The sequence below is a fragment of the Metopolophium dirhodum genome, chromosome 5 (assembly GCF_019925205.1).
Source record: "Metopolophium dirhodum isolate CAU chromosome 5, ASM1992520v1, whole genome shotgun sequence".
Lineage (NCBI taxonomy): Eukaryota > Metazoa > Arthropoda > Insecta > Hemiptera > Aphididae > Metopolophium > Metopolophium dirhodum.
The window spans coordinates 73,200-83,199 of record NC_083564.1 but is presented as its reverse complement, the minus strand read 5'-3'; the positions used below and the strand labels follow the sequence as shown (position 1 = coordinate 83,199).

At 60.7% G+C, this 10,000-nt stretch overlaps 2 non-coding genes across 2 annotated transcripts in view; both read right to left on the bottom strand.

Annotated features, from left to right (window-relative positions):
• The window catches only part of LOC132945999 (large subunit ribosomal RNA), a 4,194-nt gene extending 3,237 nt beyond the window's left edge, over positions 1-957 (bottom strand). Inside the window, exon 1 of the ribosomal RNA XR_009664634.1 lies at positions 1-957. This exon is cut by the window's left edge and continues 3,237 nt beyond it. This is a non-coding gene — a ribosomal RNA (large subunit ribosomal RNA).
• Positions 958-1,328: 371 nt separating this feature from the next.
• LOC132945991 (5.8S ribosomal RNA) lies at positions 1,329-1,486 on the bottom strand. The gene has a single exon (XR_009664627.1). It is a non-coding gene; the product is annotated as a 5.8S ribosomal RNA (ribosomal RNA).
• Between the last annotated feature and the right edge of the window lie 8,514 nt (positions 1,487-10,000).

Sequence of the window (10,000 nt, the reverse complement as noted above, 5' to 3'; positions counted from 1 at the left end):
TCACCATCTTTCGGGTACCAACGTGTGCGCTAAGGGTGCGCCCTCGGACGGCCGAAGCCGACCTGGCGAAGACGCCCCCGGACTGCGGACCAGCGCGACTTTGAACGCCGGTGGGTTCGGTCGCTAGGCCATCGTCCGCACCGTAAACGGTTCACTTTCATTGCGCCAAACGTGGTTTTTCGTAAGATCACCGTTGACTCGCGCACACGTTAGACTCCTTGGTCCGTGTTTCAAGACGGGTCGGAAAGTAGCCCGAAATCGTCGCCGACCGACGGGACCCCGCCTGCGACGGGGCCGCGTCGACGGTTCTTGCCGTCGGGCGAGCCGACCAGGAGCACCGGGGTTCGGCGCGAACGGTCACGCCGAAACGCAACCGCCGCGACGAACGCCACCCAAGCCCTTCGGCCGGCGCCCAACGGGTCGCGACGTCCGCTAACCGAGCGAAAGATCCGGCCGGCGGTTAGACCGACCGTGAATTCGCCCGGCGGGGACTCGCGGGCTCTGTCCGTTTACACCCGAACAGTTTCACGTTCTTATGAACTCTCTCTTCAAAGTTCTTTTCAACTTTCCCTCACGGTACTTGTAAACTATCGGTCTCGTGGCCGTATTTAGCCTTAGATGGAGTTTACCACCAACTTCGGGCTGCACTCTCAAGCAACCCGACTCGAAGGCGCGGTCCGATCCCGGAACGCTGTGACGGCCTCTACTGGCCTGGCACCATCTGCGGGCCATGGCCCCGTTCAAGGGAGACTTGGACCGTCACGTGCGCCCCGGCAACGAGGCCGGCCCGTACGCCACAACTCCCATAGGTGCCGCGACACAAAAGTGCGCGGCGGGATTCGGCGATGGGCTTTTCCCTGTTCGCTCGCCGCTACTAAGGGAATCACGGTTGTTTTCTTTTCCTCCGCTTATTAATATGCTTAAATCCGGCGGGTAGTCCCGCCTGATCTGAGGTCGGAACGTATCGGTTTTTTTTTTTTTTTAAATTACACGGCAGCCTGCGGTCCGCGCTCCGCCCGTACGGTGACCGTCCGCGTCCGCGTCTCGGAAGCCGGAGAGGTCCGTGGACTCTCAGCCGACCCGGCCGCGCTCTCGCGCGGCGGGCGGACGGGGACGTGCCGTTTGACGACGCGAGAACCCGTGACTGTTTGCCGTCACAACTTGGGCGGACGACCGGAGGCGGCCGCGCGAGCGCGGTTTTCCACGGTCGAACCGCCAATCTCGCACCACCGGAGCGGCCGACGGGCGGGCGGACAGTCCCCGGGAGGACTGCCGCCGCCGTCGGACGCCTGCCGGCGGCGCATCGGTCTGGCCGAGTATCCGGTATACGACCCTCAGACAGGCGTGGCCCGGGACCCGCGGGTCACCGAGGCCGCAATGTGCGTTCGACTGGTCGATGTTCGTATAACCTGCGGATTACACGACGACGCGCAGATAGCTGCGGTCTTCATCGATCCACGAGCCAAGTGATCCGCTGTTCGGGGTCGGGTGTTTTTTTTTTGTCGACGAAACTTCTACCGGCCACGCGCCGTGCGCGGACGCACGGCGGGGCCCGTATGGTCTTTCGACGTTAACCATCTTTCGGTCGACGCTCGGTCGGGGGTCGCGGCGCGCGGGCGGTCGGCGAGCTAGTCGCGAGCGCACGCGGCCACGGGGTCGGATTAGGCGCGCGCGAGACCGGCAAGTGCTGCCGGTACCGCGGGCCCGTCTCTAATGATCCTTCCGCAGGTTCACCTACGGAAACCTTGTTACGACTTTTACTTCCTCTAAACGGCCGATTTCGGTCATCTTCGCGATCGCGCGACGACCCAGCCCCCGAGGGGGCCGAATAACGCGCGTCCACTCCGAAGACCTCAATGCGACCGTTCAATCGGTAGTAGCGACGGGCGGTGTGTACAAAGGGCAGGGACGTAATCAACGCGAGCTGATGACTCGCGCTTACTGGGAATTCCTCGTTCACGTGGAAAAATTGCAAGCCACGATCCCTAAGCACGAAGGAGGTTCAGCGGGTTACCCGGAAGCCTGTCGGCCCAGGAATGTTAACACACGCTGATTCCTTCAGTGTAGCGCGCGTGCGGCCCAGAACATCTAAGGGCATCACAGACCTGTTATCGCTCAGTCTCGTGCGGCTATTTTCGTCCGCCGCCTGTCCCTCTAAGAAGAGTTTAAGCTCCTGGGAGCCGGCGGTAGCCCTAGTAACGTATCGTGATCCGCCGGCGACGGCCGCGAACACGGCGCGCTTCACCACGGAGCCCGACGCACGACGGACGCGCGCCGACCGGAGGTTGCCCCCCGGCCGACACACGCCCGCCGCACGCCGGGACGCGGATGGCGCGGCCGCGCTCGACGACCGCCGTGGACGACGGTGCGAACGCGTTCGGGGATACCGGGCCGAGCCGACGGGTACGCGAACACGGACGGCCGAAACCGCCCGCGCCGCGCACACGCCGACCCGGGGTTACCCGCCTAGTTAGCAGGACAGAGTCTCGTTCGTTATCGGAATTAACCAGACAGATCGCTCCACCAACTAAGAACGGCCATGCACCACCACCCACCGAATCAAGAAAGAGCTCTCAATCTGTCAATCTTTCCGGTGTCCGGGCCTGGTGAGGTTTCCCGTGTTGAGTCAAATTAAGCCGCAGGCTCCACTCCTGGTGGTGCCCTTCCGTCAATTCCTTTAAGTTTCAACTTTGCAATCATACTTCCCCCGGAACCGAAAAGCTTCGGTTTCCCGGAAGCTGCCCGCCGGGTCGTTAATGAAACGCCGGCGGATCGCTAGCTGGCATCGTTTACAGTTAGAACTAGGGCGGTATCTGATCGCCTTCGAACCTCTAACTTTCGTTCTTGATCATACGAGAACGTACTTGGCAAATGCTTTCGCGTCAGTTCGTCTCGAGACGATCCAAGAATTTCACCTCTAACGTCTCGGTACGAATGCCCCCGCCCGTCTCTGTTGATCATTACCTCCGGTCCCGAAAACCGGCCCGGCGGGACGCGCGGGCGACTGGCGCCCGCGGCCCGGCGGCCCGCGCACGGAAACGCCCCGGAGGGCGATTTCGCGCGCCCGCGAAGGGCGGAGATGCGCGGGACCGAGGTCTTGTTCCATTATTCCATGCGACCAGTATTCAGGGCCTTTTGACGAGACGGCCGTGAAGCCGCCCCGCCAGATTTGAGCCTGCTTTGAGCACTCTAATTTGTTCAAAGTAAACGTGTCGGCCCGCCGACGGCAATCGGTGAAGATCACCGCGCAGCAAGATTGGAGTAGGCGGCCGCCGTCGTCGAACCCCGACGGCCGCGCGACGCGTGGCCGCGCGGCGCGCCGGAAGCCCGAGACACGTGTCCGCCTGCCGACAATACGTCCGGCCGACGTGCCGGTAACTAACACCCCGAGACGGCTGACGAGCGCGACGACGACCGCGCCGACGGGACACGTGGTCCCGCGACACGGCCGGCCGCGACACGACGGACCGCCAGGGTGGTCCGGCACCGCCCAGACACAGATCCGACTACGAGCTTTTTAACCGCAACAACTTTAATATACGCTATTGGAGCTGGAATTACCGCGGCTGCTGGCACCAGACTTGCCCTCCAATTGATCCTCGTTTAAAGGTTTTAAAGTGTTCTCATTCCGATTACGGGGCCTCGGATGAGTCCCGTATCGTTATTTTTCGTCACTACCTCCCCGTTCCGGGAGTGGGTAATTTGCGCGCCTGCTGCCTTCCTTGGATGTGGTAGCCGTTTCTCAGGCTCCCTCTCCGGAATCGAACCCTGATTCCCCGTTACCCGTTACCACCACGGTAGGCATGGAACCTACCGTCGACAGTTGATAAGGCAGACATTTGAAAGATGCGTCGCCGGTACGGAGACCGTGCGATCAGCTCGAAGTTATTCAGAGTCACCAGGTCTTTGCGCGGGCCGCGATCGGGACGCGCACGAAGCGCGCCGCGACGGGCCGGTTTTGATCTAATAAAAGCGTTCCTCCCGCGAGCGACGCCCGAGGGCGCCGCGACGGTCGGAACTCTGTCGGCATGTATTAGCTCTAGAATTACCACAGTTATCCAAGTAACTTGGGTACGATCTAAGGAACCACAACTGATTTAATGAGCCTTTCGCGGTTTCACCTTAATGCGGCTTGCACTGAGACATGCATGGCTTAATCTTTGAGACAAGCATATGACTACTGGCAGGATCAACCAGGGATCTCGGTTTTACAACAACTGCGTCCCGTGACGGATCCCCGCGGCGACGCCGACCAAGGGGCGACGACGACGCGGACACTCGTCTCGGGACGCGTGCGTCCGAGCGCCGGTCCGCCCGTGGGCAAGCCGACGCCGAGGAAGGTCGAAACGACCGTGACCGGTATACGGTCACGGCGCACGACCGACCGCGGTTCGAGTGGGATACGTGCGCGGACGGGCGCCCGTAAACCGCGCGCTTCGGTCGACGCGAGCGCCGCACTGAGCACCCGCAGAACGCGGGGCGACTGCGGCGGCGGTCGCGTGCGGAAGACCGAACACACGCGGAGAGCGAGCGCTCGCCCGACGCGACGTGACCCGTGCGTTGACGAGAGTCGGGGTTAGCGCGTACGCCGTCCGTTTTCAGCGGACGGAGAATTACCGCGCTAGCGCCTCTCGCCAGGTTTATAACGGCCCCCAGCCGAGATCGTGGGGGAAGCCGGGACGCGACGCGAAGTCCGTCGTCCCGGGGCTTCGCCCCGGCGACCGCCGGGCACGGCGACGATGGCCGGCCGCGGCGGGAATGTTTTGGCGTCGAGAGCTCGTAACTTGCGGAACGGTAACGGGAGTCGTCATCGATTTTTGAAAAAAACGATTTGCGCGTCGGAGGCCCACCGGAAGGCGGGCCTGCGACGCCGGTTGAGTTTTGCCACTCGGCGTGCGAGATGGGTCGGTCGCCGAAACTTGGACGGATACCATCGAAGGGCACCGGATTGCTGACCATTCCGAAGACTGGGGCAGACCGGTGCGCGGCGATGGACGCGTCGGCTTCGGCGTCGCCCGTGGCTTTGCTGTCGTACGTGATTGGCGATCGGACGCCGGCGGAACGCCGACGACCGAGTCGCTCACAAATTTACAAAATCTCGAGTTTCACAATGTGCGACGGGGGTGTTCACGCGTAGTGGTACACCCGGGTCGAAGGAACTTCGCCATCACCGTGCGTAGCGGTTAGGCGAGAATCGAAAATCCGTCAATCACCGTGCGTAGCGGTTAGGCGAAAATCACAAAATCCGTGCGTAGCGGTACGGCCGCGGATAAAGGATTACCGATTTAATTGTCGCGGACACCGGTGTCCTATAGTACTCGGAACGTACGACGTGAACACGTCTCGGGTACGTCGAGATCGAACCAACGGTTAACGAGTTATTGCACACGGAAAAACTACGTTCGAAAAGTTGAATTCGAAATCGTGTCGACGGACATCGCCGGGGCTGCCGTCATGTGCACCACCCCGGCACCGACGAATAACCGAGGACGTCGAGTGAAAAAAAAAAAATCGAATTTTCACACACGGTGGTCCGTGCGACGGGACGGTACGGCGGGCGCGCAGCTCGGCGACGGTAATCACCCCTGTAACGTCGCGGTCAGCGCAGAAATTCTACGCGGTAAAGGTTTTCGGCAAAGGGGGATATCCCTGGACAACGACTCTGCGGTCTGCCCGTGATGAACGGTACGGTCGATGTCACCGGCAAACCGTGAAAACGGTTGACCGAGACCCCGCCGTCGGAATACAGTCAATCACAGTGCGTAGCGGTTAAGCGAAAATCAAATATCGGTCTATCTCCGTGCGTAGCGGTACGGCCGCGGATAAAGGATTACCGATTTAAATGTCGCGGACACCGGTGTCCTATAGTACTCGGAACGTACGACGTGAACACGTCTCGGGTACGTCGAGATCGAACCAACGGTTAACGAGTTATTGCACACGGAAAAACTACGTTCGAAAAGTTGAATTCGAAATCGTGTCGACGGACATCGCCGGGGCTGCCGTCATGTGCACCACCCCGGGACCGCCGAATAACCGCGAACGTCGAGTGAAAAAAAAAAATCGAATTTTCACACGCGGTGGTTCGGATCCGGTCACGGGGACGCCGCCGCGCACCAAGGGCGACTCCGCGCCTCGCCCGTCGATGAAAAATATTTCCGCGTACGGCACTCCGAGTCCGCGGGACGTAATAATTCTTTACGTTAGTCCACCTCGCACCCGTCGAACGCCGACCAGACAAAAATCGGCAATCGATGAAGGGCACAGTGTCCACGGATCCGGTCACGGGGACGCCGCCGCGCACCAAGGGCGACTCCGCGCCTCGCCCGTCGATGAAAAATATTTCCGCGTACGGCACTCCGAGTCCGCGGGACGTGCTCGCCGAATGCCCGCACCGAATAATACCGGTAAACCACATCCACTTGCCGTATTAATATTTTACGTTAGTCCACCTCGCACCCGTCGAACGCCGACCAGACAAAAATCGGCAATCGATGAAGGGCACAGTGTCCACGGATCCGGTCACGGGGACGCCGCCGCGCACCAAGGGCGACTCCGCGCCTCGCCCGTCGAAGAAAAATTTTTCCGCGTTCGGCACACCGAGTCCGCGGGACGTAATAATTCTTTACGTTAGTCCACCTCGCACCCGTCGAACGCCGACCAGACAAAAATCGGCAATCGATGAAGGGCACAGTGTCCACGGATCCGGTCACGGGGACGCCGCCGCGCACCAAGGGCGACTCCGCGCCTCGCCCGTCGATGAAAAATATTTCCGCGTACGGCACTCCGAGTCCGCGGGACGTAATAATTCTTTACGTTAGTCCACCTCGCACCCGTCGAACGCCGACCAGACAAAAATCGGCAATCGATGAAGGGCACAGTGTCCACGGATCCGGTCACGGGGACGCCGCCGCGCACCAAGGGCGACTCCGCGCCTCGCCCGTCGATGAAAAATATTTCCGCGTACGGCACTCCGAGTCCGCGGGACGTGCTCGCCGAATGCCCGCACCGAATAATACCGGTAAACCACATCCACTTGCCGTATTAATATTTTACGTTAGTCCACCTCGCACCCGTCGAACGCCGACCAGACAAAAATCGGCAATCGATGAAGGGCACAGTGTCCACGGATCCGGTCACGGGGACGCCGCCGCGCACCAAGGGCGACTCCGCGCCTCGCCCGTCGATGAAAAATTTTTCCGCGTTCGGCACACCGAGTCCGCGGGACGTAATAATTCTTTACGTTAGTCCACCTCGCACCCGTCGAACGCCGACCAGACAAAAATCGGCAATCGATGAAGGGCACAGTGTCCACGGATCCGGTCACGGGGACGCCGCCGCGCACCAAGGGCGACTCCGCGCCTCGCCCGTCGATGAAAAATATTTCCGCGTACGGCACTCCGAGTCCGCGGGACGTAATAATTCTTTACGTTAGTCCACCTCGCACCCGTCGAACGCCGACCAGACAAAAATCGGCAATCGATGAAGGGCACAGTGTCCACGGATCCGGTCACGGGGACGCCGCCGCGCACCAAGGGCGACTCCGCGCCTCGCCCGTCGATGAAAAATATTTCCGCGTACGGCACTCCGAGTCCGCGGGACGTGCTCGCCGAATGCCCGCACCGAATAATACCGGTAAACCACATCCACTTGCCGTATTAATATTTTACGTTAGTCCACCTCGCACCCGTCGAACGCCGACCAGACAAAAATCGGCAATCGATGAAGGGCACAGTGTCCACGGATCCGGTCACGGGGACGCCGCCGCGCACCAAGGGCGACTCCGCGCCTCGCCCGTCGATGAAAAATTTTTCCGCGTTCGGCACACCGAGTCCGCGGGACGTAATAATTCTTTACGTTAGTCCACCTCGCACCCGTCGAACGCCGACCAGACAAAAATCGGCAATCGATGAAGGGCACAGTGTCCACGGATCCGGTCACGGGGACGCCGCCGCGCACCAAGGGCGACTCCGCGCCTCGCCCGTCGATGAAAAATATTTCCGCGTACGGCACTCCGAGTCCGCGGGACGTAATAATTCTTTACGTTAGTCCACCTCGCACCCGTCGAACGCCGACCAGACAAAAATCGGCAATCGATGAAGGGCACAGTGTCCACGGATCCGGTCACGGGGACGCCGCCGCGCACCAAGGGCGACTCCGCGCCTCGCCCGTCGATGAAAAATATTTCCGCGTACGGCACTCCGAGTCCGCGGGACGTGCTCGCCGAATGCCCGCACCGAATAATACCGGTAAACCACATCCACTTGCCGTATTAATATTTTACGTTAGTCCACCTCGCACCCGTCGAACGCCGACCAGACAAAAATCGGCAATCGATGAAGGGCACAGTGTCCACGGATCCGGTCACGGGGACGCCGCCGCGCACCAAGGGCGACTCCGCGCCTCGCCCGTCGATGAAAAATTTTTCCGCGTTCGGCACACCGAGTCCGCGGGACGTAATAATTCTTTACGTTAGTCCACCTCGCACCCGTCGAACGCCGACCAGACAAAAATCGGCAATCGATGAAGGGCACAGTGTCCACGGATCCGGTCACGGGGACGCCGCCGCGCACCAAGGGCGACTCCGCGCCTCGCCCGTCGATGAAAAATATTTCCGCGTACGGCACTCCGAGTCCGCGGGACGTAATAATTCTTTACGTTAGTCCACCTCGCACCCGTCGAACGCCGACCAGACAAAAATCGGCAATCGATGAAGGGCACAGTGTCCACGGATCCGGTCACGGGGACGCCGCCGCGCACCAAGGGCGACTCCGCGCCTCGCCCGTCGATGAAAAATATTTCCGCGTACGGCACTCCGAGTCCGCGGGACGTGCTCGCCGAATGCCCGCACCGAATAATACCGGTAAACCACATCCACTTGCCGTATTAATATTTTACGTTAGTCCACCTCGCACCCGTCGAACGCCGACCAGACAAAAATCGGCAATCGATGAAGGGCACAGTGTCCACGGATCCGGTCACGGGGACGCCGCCGCGCACCAAGGGCGACTCCGCGCCTCGCCCGTCGATGAAAAATTTTTCCGCGTTCGGCACACCGAGTCCGCGGGACGTAATAATTCTTTACGTTAGTCCACCTCGCACCCGTCGAACGCCGACCAGACAAAAATCGGCAATCGATGAAGGGCACAGTGTCCACGGATCCGGTCACGGGGACGCCGCCGCGCACCAAGGGCGACTCCGCGCCTCGCCCGTCGATGAAAAATATTTCCGCGTACGGCACTCCGAGTCCGCGGGACGTAATAATTCTTTACGTTAGTCCACCTCGCACCCGTCGAACGCCGACCAGACAAAAATCGGCAATCGATGAAGGGCACAGTGTCCACGGATCCGGTCACGGGGACGCCGCCGCGCACCAAGGGCGACTCCGCGCCTCGCCCGTCGATGAAAAATATTTCCGCGTACGGCACTCCGAGTCCGCGGGACGTGCTCGCCGAATGCCCGCACCGAATAATACCGGTAAACCACATCCACTTGCCGTATTAATATTTTACGTTAGTCCACCTCGCACCCGTCGAACGCCGACCAGACAAAAATCGGCAATCGATGAAGGGCACAGTGTCCACGGATCCGGTCACGGGGACGCCGCCGCGCACCAAGTGCGACTCCGCGCCTCGCCCGTCGATGAAAAATTTTTCCGCGTTCGGCACACCGAGTCCGCGGGACGTAATAATTCTTTACGTTAGTCCACCTCGCACCCGTCGAACGCCGACCAGACAAAAATCGGCAATCGATGAAGGGCACAGTGTCCACGGATCCGGTCACGGGGACGCCGCCGCGCACCAAGGGCGACTCCGCGCCTCGCCCGTCGAAGAAAAATTTTTCCGCGTTCGGCCACACCGAGTCCGCGGGACGTAATAATTCTTTACGTTAGTCCACCTCGCACCCGTCGAACGCCGACCAGACAAAAATCGGCAATCGATGAAGGGCACAGTGTCCACGGATCCGGTCACGGGGACGCCGCCGCGCACCAAGGGCGACT